General features: G+C 45.3%; 1 protein-coding gene and 2 long non-coding RNA genes across 7 annotated transcripts in view; 1 reads left to right on the top strand and 2 right to left on the bottom strand.

Annotated features, from left to right (window-relative positions):
* Window positions 1-20,000, top strand: part of meis1b (Meis homeobox 1 b) — a 197,897-nt gene that overhangs the window by 100,526 nt on the left and 77,371 nt on the right. The gene's annotated exons all lie outside the window — the stretch shown is intronic.
* Window positions 16,313-16,762, bottom strand: LOC123728803 (uncharacterized). 2 transcript variants are annotated; one of them, XR_006760575.1, is made up of 4 exons: window positions 16,627-16,762; window positions 16,541-16,581; window positions 16,424-16,505; window positions 16,313-16,341 (listed from the first exon to the last, which is right to left on the bottom strand). It is a non-coding gene; the product is annotated as an uncharacterized lncRNA (long non-coding RNA). The 2 variants fall into 2 exon arrangements; XR_006760576.1 differs by lacking the exon at window positions 16,627-16,762 and having other exon boundaries at window positions 16,541-16,610.
* On the bottom strand, window positions 16,831-17,703 carry LOC123728802 (uncharacterized). The gene is made up of 3 exons (XR_006760574.1): window positions 17,419-17,703; window positions 16,955-16,999; window positions 16,831-16,872 (listed from the first exon to the last, which is right to left on the bottom strand). It is a non-coding gene; the product is annotated as an uncharacterized lncRNA (long non-coding RNA).

A 20,000-nucleotide genomic window follows, 5' to 3' on the forward strand; every position in this document is an offset into this window, starting at 1 on the left:
TTTGAACCACAACCTCAAAATGGCTGCTACAAACCAAGGCTGTTGGGGGCTGTATCTGGCTGGGATTGTGTGTGTGTGTGTGTGTGTGTGTGTGTGTGTGTGTGTGTGTGTGTGTGTGTGTGTGTGTGTGTGTGTGTGTGTCTGGGTTTGGTCAAGGGGTGGGGGGTTCGTTTCCTTGAGAACGTGAGAACTTTACGAAGCATCAAGGTCGGTCAGTAGCGCTGGAAGGGATCAACAGTTGCCAGGTTTCCAACATGACTCCCTCGAACACTCAGACTTTAGTCTCGCATTAATCACACCGAATGTGGATCTAGCGTTAGTCTGCCGATCGTTCAGAGCAATGTGTTTTTTTCATACCACCCGCTGTAGACGTCTGATTGCCGAATTTTTCACTCGGTTTGCAAATAACAGCCGGCATTATGCTCAGAGGTGCTAAGAACTCTGGGTTGTCTGCTTCTGTATCTGAGCCCTTAGGCCCCCTTCCAAACGGACCCCTAGACCCTCTCCTCCTAGGCTCTAGTGGTGATCTGAAAACACTGGATCTATGTAAACTCTGCACAACTTCGTTATTAGCGTGTTGCTTATACCTATACAACATTGTTAGATGTACTCAGCAGTATCTAACAGTAGATCTGGGTTATACTGTGTCCCCTCTTAGCAGACATACATTGTTAGATGTACTCAGCAGTATCTAACAGTAGATCTGGGTTATACAGTGTCCCCTCTTAGCAGACATACATTGTTAGATGTACTCAGCAGTATCTAACAGTAGATCTGGGTTCTACTGTGTCCCCTCTTAGCAGACATACATTGTTAGATGTACTCAGCAGTATCTCAAATCAAATCAAATCAAATGTATTTGTCACATAAACATGGTTAGCAGGTGTTAATGCAAGTGTAGCGAAATGCTTGTGCTTCTAGTTCCGACCATGCAGTAATATCTAACAAGTAATCTATACCACAACAACTACCTTGTACACACAAGTGTAAAGGAATGAATACGAATATGTACATAAAAATATATAAATGAGTGATGGCCGAACGGCATAGGCAAGATGTAATAGATGGTATAGAGTACAGTATACACATATGAGATGAGTATTGTAGGGTATGAAAACATATAAGCAGCTTTTTATGCTATTATTACAGATGCAAATCTATGATACAGTATATACATATAATATTTGGGTTGAAAACATATAAAGCAGCATTGTTTAAGGTGGCTAGTGATACATTACATCAGGATGGCAAGATGCAGTAGATGGTATAGAGTACAGTATATACATATGAGATGAGTAATGTAGGGATATCTAACAGTAGATCTGGATTCTACTGTGTCCCCTCTTAGCAGACAGACCAGAGTTGATAGGTGGTTTCATCAGCGTCTATTAGATCAACCATGGCCTCATGCTCTGCCTCTGGATCTCAGTGGTACTATTCACAATTATCAGCTGGACAGTTAGCAAGAGACTGAGTGTGTGTGTGTGTGTGTGTGTGTGTGTGTGTGTGTGTGTGTGTGTGTGTGTGTGTGTGTGTGTGTGTGTGTGTGTGTGTGTGTGTGTGTGTGTGTGAGACGTTCATCCATGTTTCTCAACTGTCAAATTTCAAAGTTGTTGCAAATGTTTCAGATTAAGTTTAGGCTTTTACTCAAAATGTTTAAGGTAGGGGTTAAGGTTTGGGATTGGCTAAAAACAAAAGTCTCTAAAGCAACTTTCCAAGGGACTAGGCCTGTGTCCATACTCCAGCTAGCCAAATGAGGTCTCACCACCAGCCTAGGTCACCCATGATACAAGTCAGTATTTGACGTCTATCCATGTCTGAGGACGCTGGGAGATGATGTGAAAACTGTCCACTAGGGGCAACAGTGAGTGCTGTTACCTTCAAGTAGGTTTGGGTTTTGCTAGGAGATGGTGGACGGTTGGAAGCATCTGCATCTGCTTCCAAAGGTTGGATGTTTGAATCCAGTGATCCACCATCCCCGTCCACACCTCCCTAAAAGAAACCCAAACCTACTTGAAGGTAACATCACTCACTGTTGCCCCTAGTGGCCAGTTTTCACATCATCTCCCAGGGTCCTCAGACATGGATAGACGTCAAACACTGACTTGTATCATGGGTGACCTAGGCTGGTGTTGAGACCTCATTTGGCTAGCTGGAGTATGGACACAGGCCTAGTATGGACACAGGCCTAGTCCCTTGGATGTGTGAAAGCTCTGCAGATTCTCTCTCCACTTATCACTTGTAGTTGATTTGCAAATCCCAATAAAAGCTTCACACTCTGCCTCGGGCCAATGCACACACACACACACACACACACACACACACACACACACACACACACACACACACACACACACACACACACACACACACACACACACACACACACACACACACACACACACACACACACACACACACACACACACACACACACACACACACACACACACACACACACACACACACACAATAACACAACCATCTCCAGGGTGACATCAGTGCTTGCGTGGGGTGTAGAGTTTCTCACTATCACTGTGGTATGTATTGGAGTGTGTGTGTGACGTGCAGAGAGAAGCGTCAGCAACAAAAAAAGCTGTAATACAATGCTGCGGTTAGCTTGAGGCTGGATTTCCATACAGTATCTAGCTATAACCTCATGATGAGCTACAGGACCCCTGATGTTAATGTAGCGTTAGCTATAGCTTACTCACACCTAAAGGTAGAACAGTAGCATGATGAGCTACAGGACCCCTAATGTCTACATAGCTCTCACACCTAAAGGTAGAACAGTAGCATGATGAGCTACAGGACCCCTGATGTTAATGTAGCGTTAGCTATAGTTTCTCACACCTAAAGGTAGAACAGTAGCATGATGAGCTACAGGACCCCTGATGTTAATGTAGCGTTAGCTATAGCTTACTCACACCTAAAGGTAGAACAGTAGCATGATGAGCTACAGGACCCCTGATGTTAATGTAGCGTTAGCTATAGTTTCTCACACCTAAAGGTAGAACAGTAACATGATGAGCTACAGGACCCCTAATGCTAATGTAGCGTTAGCTTTAGCTTACTCACACCTAAAGGTAAAACAGCATTACATATTACATACTGTGGGTGTAGCTGTATATTGCATAGCATGTTGTCTTCTGTCTGTGTTGTCCGTTTTTGGCTTACATTGTTTTTTGCCTTTTTTTATTTTTATCACAGCCGCCGTCCTACAGGAGGCCTTTTGCCTCTTGCCTTCATTGTAAATAATATGTTTTTCTTAATTGACATACCAGCTTAAATAAAGGTTAAAAAAATGATGTTTTTTGCATATGTAGCTATTTTTGGCACAAGTGTAGTACGGTGTTAGCAATGGACTAGCTGAGAGAAATAGCTAGCTAACGCTATCGAGAGAACAATAACATTAGCAATAGCTATTAGCTTATTGATGCTAGCCATGTTATTCTCCTCTGGCTGTGTTTGAACTGTTGTGACCTTTAGCTTTCTAGGAATAGCTAGCTAATGCTATAGAGAGCGAAATGGCATTAGCTGTTACTGCTAATTGTTTGGATTTTATTCTCCTCTGTCTGGGTCTGTGCTAGCGATAGCCTAGCCAAGATAATTAACTAGCTAACGTTGTTGTCATTAGTTGCTAGCTGCTAGCCTTCATTTTCCTCTGTCTCTGTGTGTGTGCTGTGAGTTTTAGTTCTCTGGGATTTGTCTGGCTCTCTGGAGTCAGCAGCTCAATACCTTTTACTTACAGCCGCTGCAGATTCTCCATCCACTGTGTACCACTACACTCCGCCCTAGATACACTCTGGTGTGTGTGTGGTGTGTGTGTGTGTGTGTGTTTGTGTTTCATGTAGGTCTCTGTACTGTGTATGTGTGTGGTTTGTTTATATCTCTCTGCATTTCTCTAAGTGTTCGCTTCACTCAGCAATGTCTGAGTGTGTGTGTGTGTGTGTGTGTGTGTGTGTGTGTGTGTGTGTGTGTGTGTGTGTGTGTGTGTGTGTGTGTGTGTGTGTGTGTGTGTGTGTGTGTGTGTGTGTTGTGTGTGTCTCTGTGTGCCGGTGTGCCTGATGGATTCTATGGCAGTGCAGTCGCGGTAATCAGTTTGCACGTTGCCTGAACTAATTTATCAATTCAGTTCCTCCCACTTGTAATCTCACCCAAGCGTGCTGTTCAGGGGCCTGTGAGCTCTCTCTTCCCTTTCGCTCTCTGCTTCTCTCTCTCTCTCTCTCTGCTTCTCCCTTTCTCTCTCTGCTCCCTTTCTCTCTCTGCCTATTATCTCTCTCTTTCTCTATGCTTATTCTCTCTCTGTTTTTTCTCTCTCTCTTTTTATTTCTCTCTCTTTCTCCTACTCTCCCCTTCTTGAGACAAATATTACCCTCGGAAAGGCAAGGAATTCCCAGCAGTTGTAGACGCCTTCTCTCTTTCTCTCAGTCTCTCATTACCTCTTGTTCTTTCTCACTCTCCCTCCCTCTCTCTCTCTCTCTCTCTCTCTCTCTCTCTCTCTCTCTCTCTCTCTCTCTCTCCCTCCCCCTTACCTTCAGTTGCTCATTTACAAGCCAGTGGATGTTGCAAAGCCAGCACAATCAGAGTGTTTTTCAGTGGTGAGGTTTAAGGACATTTTACTGTGTGCCTTTACTGTGGGTCTATCTCTCTGTCTCTGACGGAAGATAAAATGATTTTATGCCATTTTGTGGAAGTACATCATCTGTTTATGGGTCGGCTGAGCCTTTTAACATGCTCTTTGTCTTTGCCACCATTGATTTCGTATGGACCAGCAGAATCAGGAAGTAACAGTAGATTGGGGATAGTTAAACCTCTGGATTATCTTCGGCCTAAACTACAGTATAGAATTTCAGACACACTCATGGAACGTTTGGGACTCACTGTTGCTGTTCTGTAATGTATATTCTGTAGCAGTGACAGAGGTAATGTAAATCAGTGTGCTGCTGATCTATAATGTACTTTCTATAGCCGTAACAGAGGTAATGGAAAACAATGTGTTGCTGATCTATAATGCATTTTCTGTAGCCTAACAGAGGCAATGGAAAACTGTGTGTTGCTATAATGTACACTGCTCAAAAAAATAAAGGGAACACTTAAACAACACAATGTAACTCCAAGTCAATCACACTTCTGTGAAATCAAACTGTCCATTTAGGAAGCAACACTGATTGACAATAAATTTCACATGCTGTTGTGCAAATGGAATAGACAACAGGTGGAAATGATAGGCAATTAGCAAGACACCCCCAATAAAGGAGTGGTTCTGCAGGTGGGGACCACAGACCACTTCTCAGTTCCTATGCTTCCTGGCTGATGTTTTGGTCACTTTTGAATGCTGGCAGTGCTTTCACTCTAGTGGTAGCATGAGACGGAGTCTACAACCCAAACAAGTGGCTCAGGTAGTGCAGCTCATCCACGATGGCACATCAATGCGAGCTGTGGCAAGAAGGTTTGCTGTGTCTGTCAGCGTAGTGTCCAGAGCATGGAGGCGCTACCAGGAGACAGGCCAGTACATCAGGAGACGTGGAGGAGGCCGTAGGAGGGCAACAACCCAGCAGCAGGACCGCTACCTCCGCCTTTGTGCAAGGAGGAGCTGGAGGAGCACTGCCAGAGCCCTGCAAAATGACCTCCAGCAGGCCACAAATGTGCATGTGTCTGTTCAAACGGTCAGAAACAGACTCCATGAGGGTGGTATGAGGGCCCGACGTCCACAGGTGGGGGTTGTGCTTACAGCCCAACACCGTGCAGAACGTTTGGCATTTGCCAGAGAACACCAAGATTGGCAAATTCGCCACTGGCGCCCTGTGCTCTTCACAGATGAAAGCAGGTTCACACTGAGCACGTGACAGACGTGACAGAGTCTGGAGACGCTGTGGAGAACGTTCTGCTGCCTGCAACATCCTCCAGCATGACCGGTTTGGCGGTGGGTCAGTCATGGTGTGGGGTGGCATTTCTTTGGGGGGCCGCCCAGCCCTCCATGTGCTCGCTAGAGGTAGCCTGACTGCCATTAGGTACCGAGATGAGATCCTCAGACCCCTTGTGAGACCATATGCTGGTGCGGTTGGCCCTGGGTTCCTCCTAATGCAAGACAATGCTAGACCTCATGTGGCTGGAGTGTGTCAGCAGTTCCTGCAAGAGGAAGGCATTGATGCTATGGACTGGCCCGCTCGTTCCCCAGACCTGAATCCAATTGAGCACATCTGGGACATCATGTCTCGCTCCATCCACCAACGCCACGTTGCACCACAGACTGTCCAGGAGTTGGCGGATGCTTTCGTACAGGTCTAGGAGGAGATCCCTCAGGAGACCATCCGCCACCTCATCAGGAGCATGCCCAGGCGTTGTAGGGAGGTCATACAGGCACGTGGAGGCCACACACACTACTGACCCTCATTTTGACTTGTTTTAAGGACATTACATCAAAGTTGGATCAGCCTGTAGTGTGGTTTTCCACTTTAATTTTGAGTGTAACTCCAAATCCAGACCTCCATGGGTTGATAAATTGGATTTCCATTGATTATTTTTGTGTGATTTTGTTGTCAGCACATTCAATTATGTAAAGAAAAAAGTATTTAATAAAATTATTTCTTTCATTCAGATCTAGGATGTGTTGTTTAAGTGTTCCCTTTATTTTTTTGAGCAGTATATTTCTACAGCTCTAACAAAAAGCAATGGCAACAGTGATGCATTCCCTTTCTCTAAAACATTTCTTTCAATACGACTATAATGCATTTCACCATCTGAAACAGAATTTATAAAGCTGTGTGTTTTTCGATCTAGTATCTCTGTCTCTAGAGCTACCAGAGTCATAAAACAGAGGAAACAGTGTGTATTTATGAAGCTGTGTATAGAATCTGAGTACATTGTCTGTGTGTATCTCTACAGTATGTAGTATCTTTGTCTCCAGAGCTAACAGAGGCATAGAGGTGCTGCTGGTGTGTTTAGAGTCATACCAGATGATCCGTGGTGTCCCTTAGGAGGAAGTAGGGGGAGGCAGGGGGCGAAGGGGGAGGGAGGTGGAAGAGGGGGAGGTAGGGGAAAGAAGGGGGAGGAAGGGGAGGTGATGGGAGGGAGGGGGAGGGAGGAGGAGGTAGGGAATGGGAGGGGAGACGGTGGAGGCAGGGGGAGACAGGAGGAGGCAGGAGGAGGTAGGGGGAGACAGGAGGAGGTAGGAGGAGGTAGGGAGAGACAGGAGGAGGTAGGAGAGGTAGGGGGAGACAGGAGGAGGTAGGAGAGGTAGGGGGAGACAGGAGGAGGCAGGAGGAGGTAGGGAATGGGAGGGGAGGCGGTGGAGGCAGGGGTAGACAGGAGGAGGTAGGAGAGGTAGGGGGAGACAGGAGGAGGTAGAAGAGGTAGGGAGAGACAGGAGGAGGTAGGGGGGAGACAGGGGAGGTAGGAGAGGTAGGGGGAGACAGGGGAGGTAGGAGAGGTAGGGGGAGACAGGAGGAGGTAGGGGGAGACAGGGGAGGTAGGAGAGGTAGGGGGAGACAGGGGAGGTAGGAGAGGTAGGGGGAGACAGGAGGAGGTAGGGGGAGACAGGGGAGACAGGAGGAGGTAGGGGGAGACAGGAGGAGGCAGAAGGAGGTAGGGGGAGACAGGAGGAGGTAGGAGAGGTAGGGGGGAGACAGGAGGAGGTAGGAGAGGTAGGGGGAGACAGGAGGAGGCAGAAGGAGGTAGGGGGAGACAGGAGGAGGTAGGGAGACAGGAGGAGGTAGGGGAGACAGGAGGAGGTAGGGGGAGACAGGAGGAGGAGGCAGGAGGAGGTAGGGGAGGTAGGGGAGACAGGAGGAGGAGGCAGGAGGAGGTAGGGGAGGTAGGGGAGACAGGGGGAGGCAAGGGGAGCATGCGTCTATGCATGGTGGATTGAGAGTGATGCTACCTGCCTGTTGTATTAGGTGGAATGAACTATGTTAGAGCAGTAGTCTGGGAGGAAAGAGATGGATACGTATGGTGGGAAGCTCTGCCTCTCTTACTCTGTCCTTGTCTTCCTTTCTTTCTTTCTTCTCAGTCCACCCTTTGTTCTTCTCTTTCTCTGTCTGCTGTTAGTCTACCCCCCCCCTCTCTGAGGCGTGCTGTGCTAGCAGTGGTAGTGATGGTGATGGTGGGGGAAGAAATGAATGAGGTTGAAGCAGTCGCTGCTCACTTGTTTGGTTCAACAGATTAAGTCATCGATTCGTAAATGTGGTGCACTGATGGGGAAGGGAGAACAGAGAGAGAGAGAGTGAGTTGAGAGAGAGAGAGAGAAATAGAGAGAGAAGGGTGAAAGAGAGAGAGAGAGAGAGAGAGAGAGAGAGAGTGGAAGAGAGGAAGAGAGAGAATGTGTGAGAAAGGGAGAGATGAAAGATATGGAAGGAGGAGGGGTATGTGTTTTGAGCGATAGAAAGATGTCAAGGAGAAACATGAAGATAGAAGTAAAGAAAGAAACATCACCTCATCTCTCCAGCAGTGCTTCCTCCAATCCTCCTCCTCCTCCTCCTCGCAGCTGAAGGAGCATAAGGGAACAATTGTAAAATATCTTTACCTACTTTCAACTCCCCCCCTCCAGGGGTTACACATATATTCTAATTAAAACCATGTGGTCATGAGGGTAATTATGATAATAACATAATAATATCACACAGGTTATTACTATGTTCTCTGGTCTCCAAATTGCTTCCTTAGAGTATTGCATTTCAATGGCATTAACTAAAGTCAAATTTCCTTGAAAGTCAAGTTAAATGGACTGGATTTTCCCCCCCTTAGATCAAGCTACAATATGGAAACCTGATTCCACGAGTCTCCTAACCATGGATCTCTCTCGCATCCTTCCACCGTCTATCGCTACAAGCCCAATTTGGTCTGGTGTGTGTGTGTGTGTGTGTGTGTGTGTGTGTGTGTGTGTGTGTGTGTGTGTGTGTGTGTGTGTGTGTGTGTGTGTGTGTGTGTGTGTGTGTGTGTGTGTGTGTGTTAGGGGGAAGGTGGTAGTCTGGGTAGGATGTGTAATCGTATAGTATAATAGACCTTAGTAAAGCTGCTTTGCGTTTTCACCTCTGTCTCTTGACAATAGAGACTCAACCCTAACCCTAACTCAACACCCAACACCATAACTCAACACCAAACACCCTAACTCAACACCCAACACCCTAACCCAACACTCAACACCCTAACTCAACACCCAACACCCAACACCCTAACCCAACACCCTAACTCAACACCCAACACCCTAACTCAACACCAAACACCCTAACTCAACACCAAACACCCTAACTCAACATCCAACACCCTAACTCAACACCCAACACCCTAACCCAACACCCAACACCCTAACCCAACACCCTAACCCTAACTCAACACCCAACACCCTAACCCAACACCCAACACCCTAACCCAACACCCAACACCCTAACCCAACACCCTAACTCAACACCCACACCCTAACCCAACACCCTAACCCAACACCCAACACCCTAACTCAACACCCAACACCCTAACCTTAACCCAACACCCTAACCCAACACCCTAACTCAACACCCAACACCCTAACTCAACACCCAACACCCTAACCCAACACCCAACACCCTAACTCAACACCCAACACCCTAACCCAACACCCTAACCCAACACCCAACACCCTAACTCAACACCAAACACCCTAACTCAACACCAAACACCCTAACCCAACACCCAATACCCTAACTCAACACCCAACACCCTAACCCAACACCCAACACCCTAACTCTAACCCAACACCTTAACCCAACACCCTAACCCAACACACTAAACAAACATCCAACACCCTAACCCAACACCCAACACCCTAACCCAACACCTTAAAACCTCTCTGGGGTATGTGGGACGGTAGCGTCCCACCTCGCCAACAGCCAGTGAAATAGCAGAGCGCCAAATTCAAAACAACAAAAATCTCATAATTCAAATTTCTCACACATACAAGTATTATACACCATTTTAAAGATAATCTTCTCGTTAATCCAACCACAGTGTCCGATTTCAAAAAGGCTTTACGGAGAAAGCATAGCATTAGATTATGTTAGGACAGCACCTAGACAAGAAAAACCACACAGCCATTTTCCAAGCAAGGAGAGGCGTCACAAAAAACAGAAATACAGCTAAAATGAATCACTAACCTTTGATGATCTTCCTCAGATGGCACTCATAGGATTTCATGTTACACAATACATGTATGTTTTGCTCGATAAAGTTCATATTTATATCCAAAAACCCCATTTTACATTGGCGTGTAATGTTCAGAAATGTTTTGCCTTCAAAACCCCCGGTGAATAAGCACATCAATTTACAGAAATACTCATCATAAACTTTGATAAAAGATACAAGTGTCATGAACAGAATTATAGATACACTTCTCCTTAATGCAACCGCTGTGTCAGATTTCAAAAAAGCTTTACGGCGAAAGCAAACTTTGCAATAATCTGAGTACAGCGCTCAGACATCAAAACAAGCCATCCAGATACCCGCCATTTTGGAGTCAACAGAAGTCACAAATAGCATTATAAATATTCACTTATCTTTGATGATCTTCATCGGAATGCACTCCCAGGTATCCCAGTTCCACAATAAATGTTTGTTTTGTTTCGATAAAGTCCATATTTATGTCCAAATGCCTCCTTTTTGTTTGCACGTTCAGTCGAGTAATCCAAATGCACTGTGCTCGCGCAGTAAGTTCAGACGAAAAGTCAAAAAAGTTATATTACAGTTCGTAGAAACATGTCAAACGATGTATAGAATCAATCTTTAGGATGTTTTTATCATAAATCTTCCATAATATTCCAACTGGACGATTCCTTTGTCTTCAGAAATGAAAAGGAACACACCATTTCTCAGTCATCTGATTCCAAGAGCTCTTATTCTCACCCCATTCATAGTAGAAGCATGAAACAACGTTCTAAAGACTGTTGACATCTAGTGGAAGCCTTAGGAAGTGCAAAATGACCCCACAGACACTGTATATTAGATAGGCAATCACTTGAAAAACTACAAACCTCAGATTTCCCACGTCCTGGTTGGATTTTTTCTCAGGTTTTTGCCTGCCATATGAGTTCTGTTATACCCACAGACATCATTCAAACACTTTTAGAAACTTCAGAGTGATTTATATCCAAATCTACTAATAATATGCATATCTTAGCTTCTGGGCCTGAGTAGCAGGCAGTTTACTACGGGCACGCTTTTCATCCGGACGTCAAAATACTGCCCCCTACCCAAGAGAGGTTAACTCAACACTCAACACCCTAACCCTAACTCTAACCCAACACCCTAACCCAACACCCTAACCCAACACCCTAACTCAACACCCAGCACCCTAACTCAACACCCAACACCCAATACCCTAACTCAACACTCAACACCCAATACCCTAACTCATCACCCATCACCCAACACCCTAACCCAACACCCTAACCCAACACACAACACCCTAACCCAACACCCAATACCCTTACTCAACACCCAACACTCTAACACAATACCCTAACTCAACACCCAACACCCTAACCCAACATTCTAACCCAACACCCAATACCCTAACTCAACACCCAACACCCAGCAACCTAACCTAACCCAACACCCTAACCCAAAACCCAACACTCTAACCCAACACCCAACCTCCTAACCCAACACCCCACACCCTAACCCAACACCCTAACCCAACACCCAACACCCTAACCCAACACCCAACACCCTAACACAACACCCTAACCCAACACCCAACACCCTAACCCAACACTCAACACCCAATACCCTAATTCAACAACCAACACCCAATACCCTAACTCAACACCCAACACCCTAACCCAACAATCTAACCCAACACCCAATACCCTAACTCAACACCCAACACCCAAATCCCTAACTCAACACCCAACACTCTAACCCAACACCCTAACCCAACACCCAATACCCTAACCCAACACCCAACACCCTAACTCAACACTCAACACCCAATACCCTAACTCAACCCTCAACACCCAACAGCCAATACCCTAACTCAACACCCAACACTCTAACCCAATACCCTAACTCAACACTCAACACCCAATACCCTAACTCAACACCCAACACCCTAACCCAACACTCTAACCCAATACCCTAACCCAACACTCTAACCCAACACTCTAACCCAAAACCCTAACCCAACTCCCTAACCCAACACCCTAACCCAACACTCTAACCCAACATCTAACACCCAACACTCTAACCCAATGCCCTAACCCAACACTCTAACCTAACACCCAACACCCTAACCCAACACTCTAACCCAACACCTAACACCCAACACTCTAACCCAATACCCTAACACAACACCCTAACTCAACACCCAACACCCTAACCCAACACCCAATACCCTAATTCAACACTCAACACCCAATACCCTAATTCAACAACCAACACCCAACACCCAATACCCTAACTCAACACCCAACAACCTAACCCAACAATCTAACCCAACACCCAATACCCTAACTCAACACCCAACACCCAAATCCCTAACTCAACACCCAACACCCTAACCCAACACCCAATACCCTAACCCAACACCCAACACCCTAACTCAACACTCAACACCCAATACCCTAACTCAACCCTCAACACCCAACAGCCAATACCCTAACTCAACACCCAACACTCTAACCCAATACCCTAACTCAACACTCAACACCCAATACCCTAACTCAACACCCAACACCCTAACCCAACACTCTAACCCAATACCCTAACCCAACACTCTAACCCAACACCTAACACCAACACTCTAACCCAAAACCCTAACCCAACTCCCTAACCCCTAACCCCACACCCTAACCCAACACCCTAACCCAACACTCTAACCCAACATCTAACACCCAACACTCTAACCCAATGCCCTAACCCAACACTCTAACCTAACACCCAACACCCTAACCCAACACTCTAACCCAACACCCTAACTCAACACCCTAACCCAACACCTAACACCCAACACTCTAACCCAATACCCTAACACAACACCCTAACCCAACACCCAACACCCTAACCCAACACCCTAACCAAGCACCCTAACTCATTACCCAGCACCATAACCCAACAACCTAACTCAACACCCAACACCCTAACCCAACACTCTAACTCAACACCCAACACTCTAACCCAACACTCTAACCCAACACCCTAACTCAACACCCAACACTCTAACCCAACACTCTAACCCAACATTCTAACCCAAAACCCTAACTCAACACCCAACACTCTAACCCAACACTCTAACCCAACACCCTAACTCAACACCCAACACTCTACCTGGCTAGGGTTGTGATGCGCCATGGTTCCCCCTTAACCCTCAAGCAGTCCCATTACAGCCAACCCCACCCCTTCCCCCTCCCAGCCCTGCGGCAGCCTATTCCACCTCCAGCTGTGTCCGCGTGTTTCCTTCCCCGCGTGGTGCGGGCCCCAACTGCTTTGGAGTGCCTCCCTTCGCCTCCCCTTGCCTCCCCTCGCTCAAATAGGAGGTAATTACTGGCTTAAAGAGGGTTAGTGGGCCAGCAAACGACATAATCACCCCTGAATTAGCCCCAGCTCATCAGCCAGCTCCGCAGTCCACCGAGCAACACTCACCGTTAGGCTAGCTCTCTCTCTGTATGTCTCCAGCTAGGGCGGCAAGCTAACTGCTTTATAACACCCCCTCTTTTGTCTCAGAGGGAGGCACAGCAGCAGGTGTGGTGATGGTGAAACATCCCATTCCCCTTGTAATACATGCTGCTAGTAGAAGTGGGGAGAAACAACCCAGTGTGGCTAAAGACTAATGGGATGAGGTGCTGTGATAGCAGAGAGAGCCCAGTGTGGCTAAAGGCTAATGGGATGAGGCCCTGTGATATCAGAGAACCCAGTGTGGCAAAAGGCTAATGGGATGAGGTGCTGTGATAGCAGAGAGAACCCAGTGTGGCTAAAGGCTAATGGGATGAGGCCCTGTGATATCAAAGAACCCAGTGTGGCTAAAGGCTAATGGGATGAGGTGCTGTGAGAGCGGAGAGAACCCAGTGTAGCTAAAGGCTAATGGGATGAGGCCCTGTGAAAGCAGAGAGAGTGAATATGTGGTCCTGTGTAGCTCAATCGGTAGAGCATGGGTCATGGGTTCGATTCCCCCTGGGGCCACCCATACACCCATACATAAAAACAATGCATGATGGAGGTATTGATTGAAATATTGTTAGTATGGATGAGCACATCTTATTTTAGAAGACAGAAATGACAGCAGTCTACTTGCTCTACCCAATACACATACTGCATACTACATACATGTTCACATGCTCTACCCAATACACATACTACATACTACATACATGTTCACATGCTCTACCCAATACACATACTGCATACTACATACATGTTCACACGCTCTACCCAATACACATACTGCATACTACATACATGTTCACATGCTCTACCCAATACACATACTGCATACTACATACATGTTCACATGCTCTACCCAATACACATACTACATACATGTTCACATGTTATACCCAATACACATACTACATACATGTTCACATGCTATAGATGTTACAATACACATACTGCATACTACATACATGTTCACATGCTCTACCCAATACACATACTACATACTACATACATGTTCACAAGCTCTACCCAATACACATACTGCATACTACATACATGTTCACATGCTCTACCCAATACACATACTGCATACTACATTCATGTTCACATGCTATATATGTTACAATACACATACTGCATACTACATACATGTTCACATGCTATAGATGTTACAATACACATACTACATACTACATACATGTTCACATGCTATAGATGTTACAATACACATACTACATACAGCATACATGTTCACATGCTATAGATGTTACAATACACATACTACATACTGCATACATGTTCACATGCTATAGATGTTACAATACACATACTACATACTACATACATGTTCACATGCTATACCCAATACACATACTGCATACTACATACATGTTCACATGCTATAGATGTTACAATACACATACTACATACATGTTCACATGCTATAGATGTTACAATACACATACTACATACTACATACATGTTCACATGCTATACCCAATACACATACTGCATACTACATACATGTTCACATGCTATAGATGTTACAATACACATACTACATACATGTTCACATGCTATAGATGTTACAATACACCTACTACATACTACATACATGTTCACCTGCTATAGATGTTACAATACACATACTACATACATGTTCACATGCTATAGATGTTACAATACACATACTACATAATACTATACATGTTCACATGTTATAGATGCTACAATACACAATAGCCTACAGTAAACAAGCTAGTCCCGTACTAGATAGTAAATGTGTCTGAATATTCCTGGCCAACTTGGTTATGACATCACCTATTGTCTACAAGAGATGTAAAGGCATACTTTCTCTTTCACCATAGGCCTACTGCCTCTCAACCACCTAGACACATCATACCCATAGGGCTACTGCCTCTCAACCACCTAGACACATCATACCCATAGGCCTACTGCCTCTCAACCAACCACCTAGACACATCATACCCATAGGTCTACTGCCTCTCAACCACCTAGACACATCATACCCATAGGCCTACTGCCTCTCAACCACCTAGACACATCATACCCATAGGCCTACTGCCTCTCAACTACCTAGACACATCATACCCATAGGTCTACTGCCTATCAACCACCTAGACACATCATACCCATAGGTCCTACTGCCTCTCAACCACCTAGACACATTATACCCATAGGCCTACTGCCTCTCAACCACCTAGACACATCATACCCATAGGCCTACTGCCTCTCAACCACCTAGACACATCATACCCATAGGCCTACTGCCTCTCAACCACCTAGACACATCATACCCATAGGCCTACTGCCTCTCAACCACCTAGACACATCATACCCATAGGTCTACTGCCTCTCAACCACCTAGACACATCATACCCATAGGCCTACTGCCTCTCAACCAACCACCTAGACACATCATACCCATAGGCCTACTGCCTCTCAACCACCTAGACACATCATACCCATAGGCCTACTGCCTCTCAACCACCTAGACACATCATACCCATAGGCCTACTGCCTCTCAACCACCTAGACACATCATACCCATAGGCCTACTGCCTCTCAACCACCTAGACACATCATACCCATAGGCCTACTGCCTCTCAACCACCTAGACACATCATACCCATAGGCCTACTGCCTCTCAACCACCTAGACACATCATACCCATAGGCCTACTGCCTCTCAACCAACCACCTAGACACATCATACCCATAGGCCTACTGCCTCTCAACTACCTAGACACATCATACCCATAGATCTACTGCCTCTCAACCACCTAGACACATCATACCCATAGGCCTACTGCCTCTCAACCACCTAGACACATCATACCCATAGGCCTACTGCCTCTCAACCACCTAGACACATCATAGGCCTACTGCCTCTCAACCACCTAGACACATCATACCCATAGGCCTACTGCCTCTCAACCACCTAGACACATCATACCCATAGGCCTACTGCATCTCAACCAACCACCTAGACACATCATACCCATAGGCCTACTGCCTCTCAACCACCTAGACACATCATACCCATAGGCCTACTGCCTCTCAACCACCTAGACACATCATACCCATAGGCCTACTGCCTCTCAACCACCTAGACACATCATACCCATAGGCCTACTGCCTATCAACCACCTAGACGCATCATACCCATAGGCCTACTGCCTCTCAACCACCTAGACACATCATACCCATAGGCTTACTGCCTCTCAACCACCTAGACACATCATACCCATAGGTCTACTGCCTCTCAACCACCTAGACACATCATACCTATAGGCCTACTGCCTCTCAACCACCTAGACACATCATACCCATAGGCCTACTGCCTCTCAACCAACCACCTAGACACATCATACCCATAGGCCTACTCCCTCTCAACCAACCACCTAGACACATCATACCCATAGGCCTACTGCCTCTCAACCACCTAGACACATCATACCCATAGGCCTACTGCCTCTCAACCACCTAGACACATCATACCCATAGGTCTACTGCCTCTCAACCACCTAGACACATCATACCCATAGGCCTACTGCCTCTCAACCACCTAGACACATCATACCCATAGGCCTACTGCCTCTCAACCACATAGACACATCATTGGCAGAACGCTATGAGATTTTCACCAAAACCAACTAAATATGTTTTTCATGTCTGGAAAAAAGACTAATTAATATATGTAGAAGACACATCTATCCCCCCCGCCTCTCAACCACCTAGACACATCATACCCATAGGCCTACTGCCTATCAACCACCTAGACACATCATACCCATAGGCCTACTGCCTCTCAACCACCTAGACACATCATACCCATAGGCCTACTGCCTCTCAACCACCTAGACACATCATACCCATAGGCCTACTGCCTCTCAACCACCTAGACACATCATACCTATAGGCCTACTGCCTCTCAACCACCTAGGCACATCATACCCATAGGCCTACTGCCTCTCAACCACATAGACACATCATTGGCAGAACGCTATGAGATTTTCACCAAAACCAACTAAATATGTTTTTCATGTCTGGAAAAAAGACTCCAGCCAGGATAGAAAGATTCAAGGACCAAAACAAAGTGTTTTTCAATGGGGGGGTGGGGTGTTCCTTGCCATTTGTTTGTGGTTTGTAAGAACAAGGCTTTCTAAAAAACACCTTGAATTATTCATTGGCTTGGCTTTGTGTTTGTTTTGGTTTAGCTATGTAGTGAACTTCACAGCCTAGCCGTTTGTCTTGAAACAAGAGTCATCTTCTCCTCTCGATGTTGCTCCACTAAGACGGGGTGTTTGTGAAGTGTTTGTTAGGCTCTGGTAAAGGGGTGGACTTAAACCCGGCGCCTGCAGTTTGCTTCTCTTGGAGCCTTTTAGGATCTTTCTGGGATGTTTTTGTTTCAGTGCCAGGATTAAAGGGAAATTGGGTTACGGGAGAGCTTTGTTTTGTTTTGTTTCTCTCACTCTCTCTCTCTCTCTCTCTCTCTCTCTCTCTCTCTCTCTCTTCACTCTCACTGTCTCTCTCTTTCAATTCAATTCAATTCAATTCAATTCAAGGGGTTTTATTGGCATGGGAAACATGCCAAAGCAAGTCAAGTAGATAATATACAAAAGTGAAATAATACAAATGAACAGTAAACATTACACTCACAGAATTTCCAAAAGAATAAAGACTTTACAAATGTCATATTATGTATATATACAGTGTTGTAATGATGTACATATGGTTAAAGTCTCTATCTCTGTCTTTCTCTCTCTCTCTCTCTCTCTCTCTCTCTCTGTCTTTCTCTCACTCTTAAATGTTTTCCTCTGAAGACGTATTTCTTTCTTGCCTGGGTTCTTCTCAGCCCCTAATGAAGTAAAAAGGTTTGGAAGTTTATGCCACCTCCATAAAAGTGAATTTGAAATGGTATCAGTCTCCCAGCGCAGTGTGAATCCACCGACTGAAGTTGCCCACGATTTAACTATCTGAAGAGATAGCAGCTTATTCTAATAGCAACATGCGTTCTTACAGAGCTGTGATAGTTAACAGATCTCTCTCTGTGGCGTAGGCCTCCCTCTGTGCAGGAATAGTGTTTCGCAAATATTTAAGGTAATCTTAAGCTTTTTACCTGACTACAGTTCTTCTCTGTGTGTGTGTGTGTGTGTGTGTGTGTGTGTGTGTGTGTGTGTGTGTGTGTGTGTGTGTGTGTGTGTGTGTGTTTGTGTGTGTTTGTATGTTTGTGTGACCTAGTATGATAGTCTGATGTCTGATTGGTCAAAAAGACCCCTGGATTAGCCTTCAGGCAGCTTGGTTTCCACCGCAATGCAGGCCTCGGAATACTGAGGTGGGACACCTGGCCAATCCATGTCTGCACATGCTCAGACTGTAGGCAAATAGTCAGATGCTCTGATCAAGGCATAACTACCGAAACGCGGTAGCCTGCCCAGGTCGAAAATAAAAAGGTGACTTGAGGTGACGTCTTTCTGTCTGAAAAATAAAATAAAAAATGGAAATCCACCATTTCCCAATGTTCTTGAACTTGGGATTTAATTTGAAGTCATTGTCATATATGGCAGAGCACCCTGCTAATAAAGCTAGACAGCACACCTGCTGCCCACTCCACATACACTTAGAATAGGCAGGGGTGTAAAGTACTTAAGTAAAAATACTTTAAAGTAATACTTAAGTCATATTTTGGGTATCTGTACTTTACTATTTATATTTTTGACAACTTTTACTTTTACTCCTCTACATTCCTAAAGAAAATAATGTTGTTTTTACTCCATACATTTTCCCTGACACCCAAAAGTACTTGTTACATTTAGAATGCTTAACAGGACCGGAAAATGGTCCAAATCACACACTTATCAAGAGAACATCCCTGGTCATCTCTGCTGCCTCTGATCTGACTCACTAAAACACAAATGCTTTGTTTGTAAATTATCTCTGAGTGTTTGAGTGTGCTCCTGCCTATCCGTAAATAAATAAAAAACAAGAAAATGGTTCAGTCGGGTTTGCTTAATATAAGGAATGTGAAATGATTTATACTTTTAATAATTAAATATATTTCAGCAATTACATTTACTTTTGATACTTAAGTAAATTTAAAACCTTTTACTCAAGAAGTATTTTACTCGGTGACTCACTTTTACTTGAGTCATTTTCTATTAAGGTATCTTTATTTTTACTCAAGTATTACAGTTGGGTACTTTTTCTCACATCTGATAATATGTGAAGTGGACATTTGCGTTCTAAACAATGTCCTGTGATGTGTTTCAGAATGGCGGTCATATTGGATTCACATTTTAAATGTCCCTCTTTTCCATCTTCCGTCCACTTCCCCTATATATCTACATCATCCTCCCC

This window comes from Salmo salar, chromosome ssa18 (genome assembly GCF_905237065.1).
Source record: "Salmo salar chromosome ssa18, Ssal_v3.1, whole genome shotgun sequence".
NCBI lineage: Eukaryota > Metazoa > Chordata > Actinopteri > Salmoniformes > Salmonidae > Salmo > Salmo salar.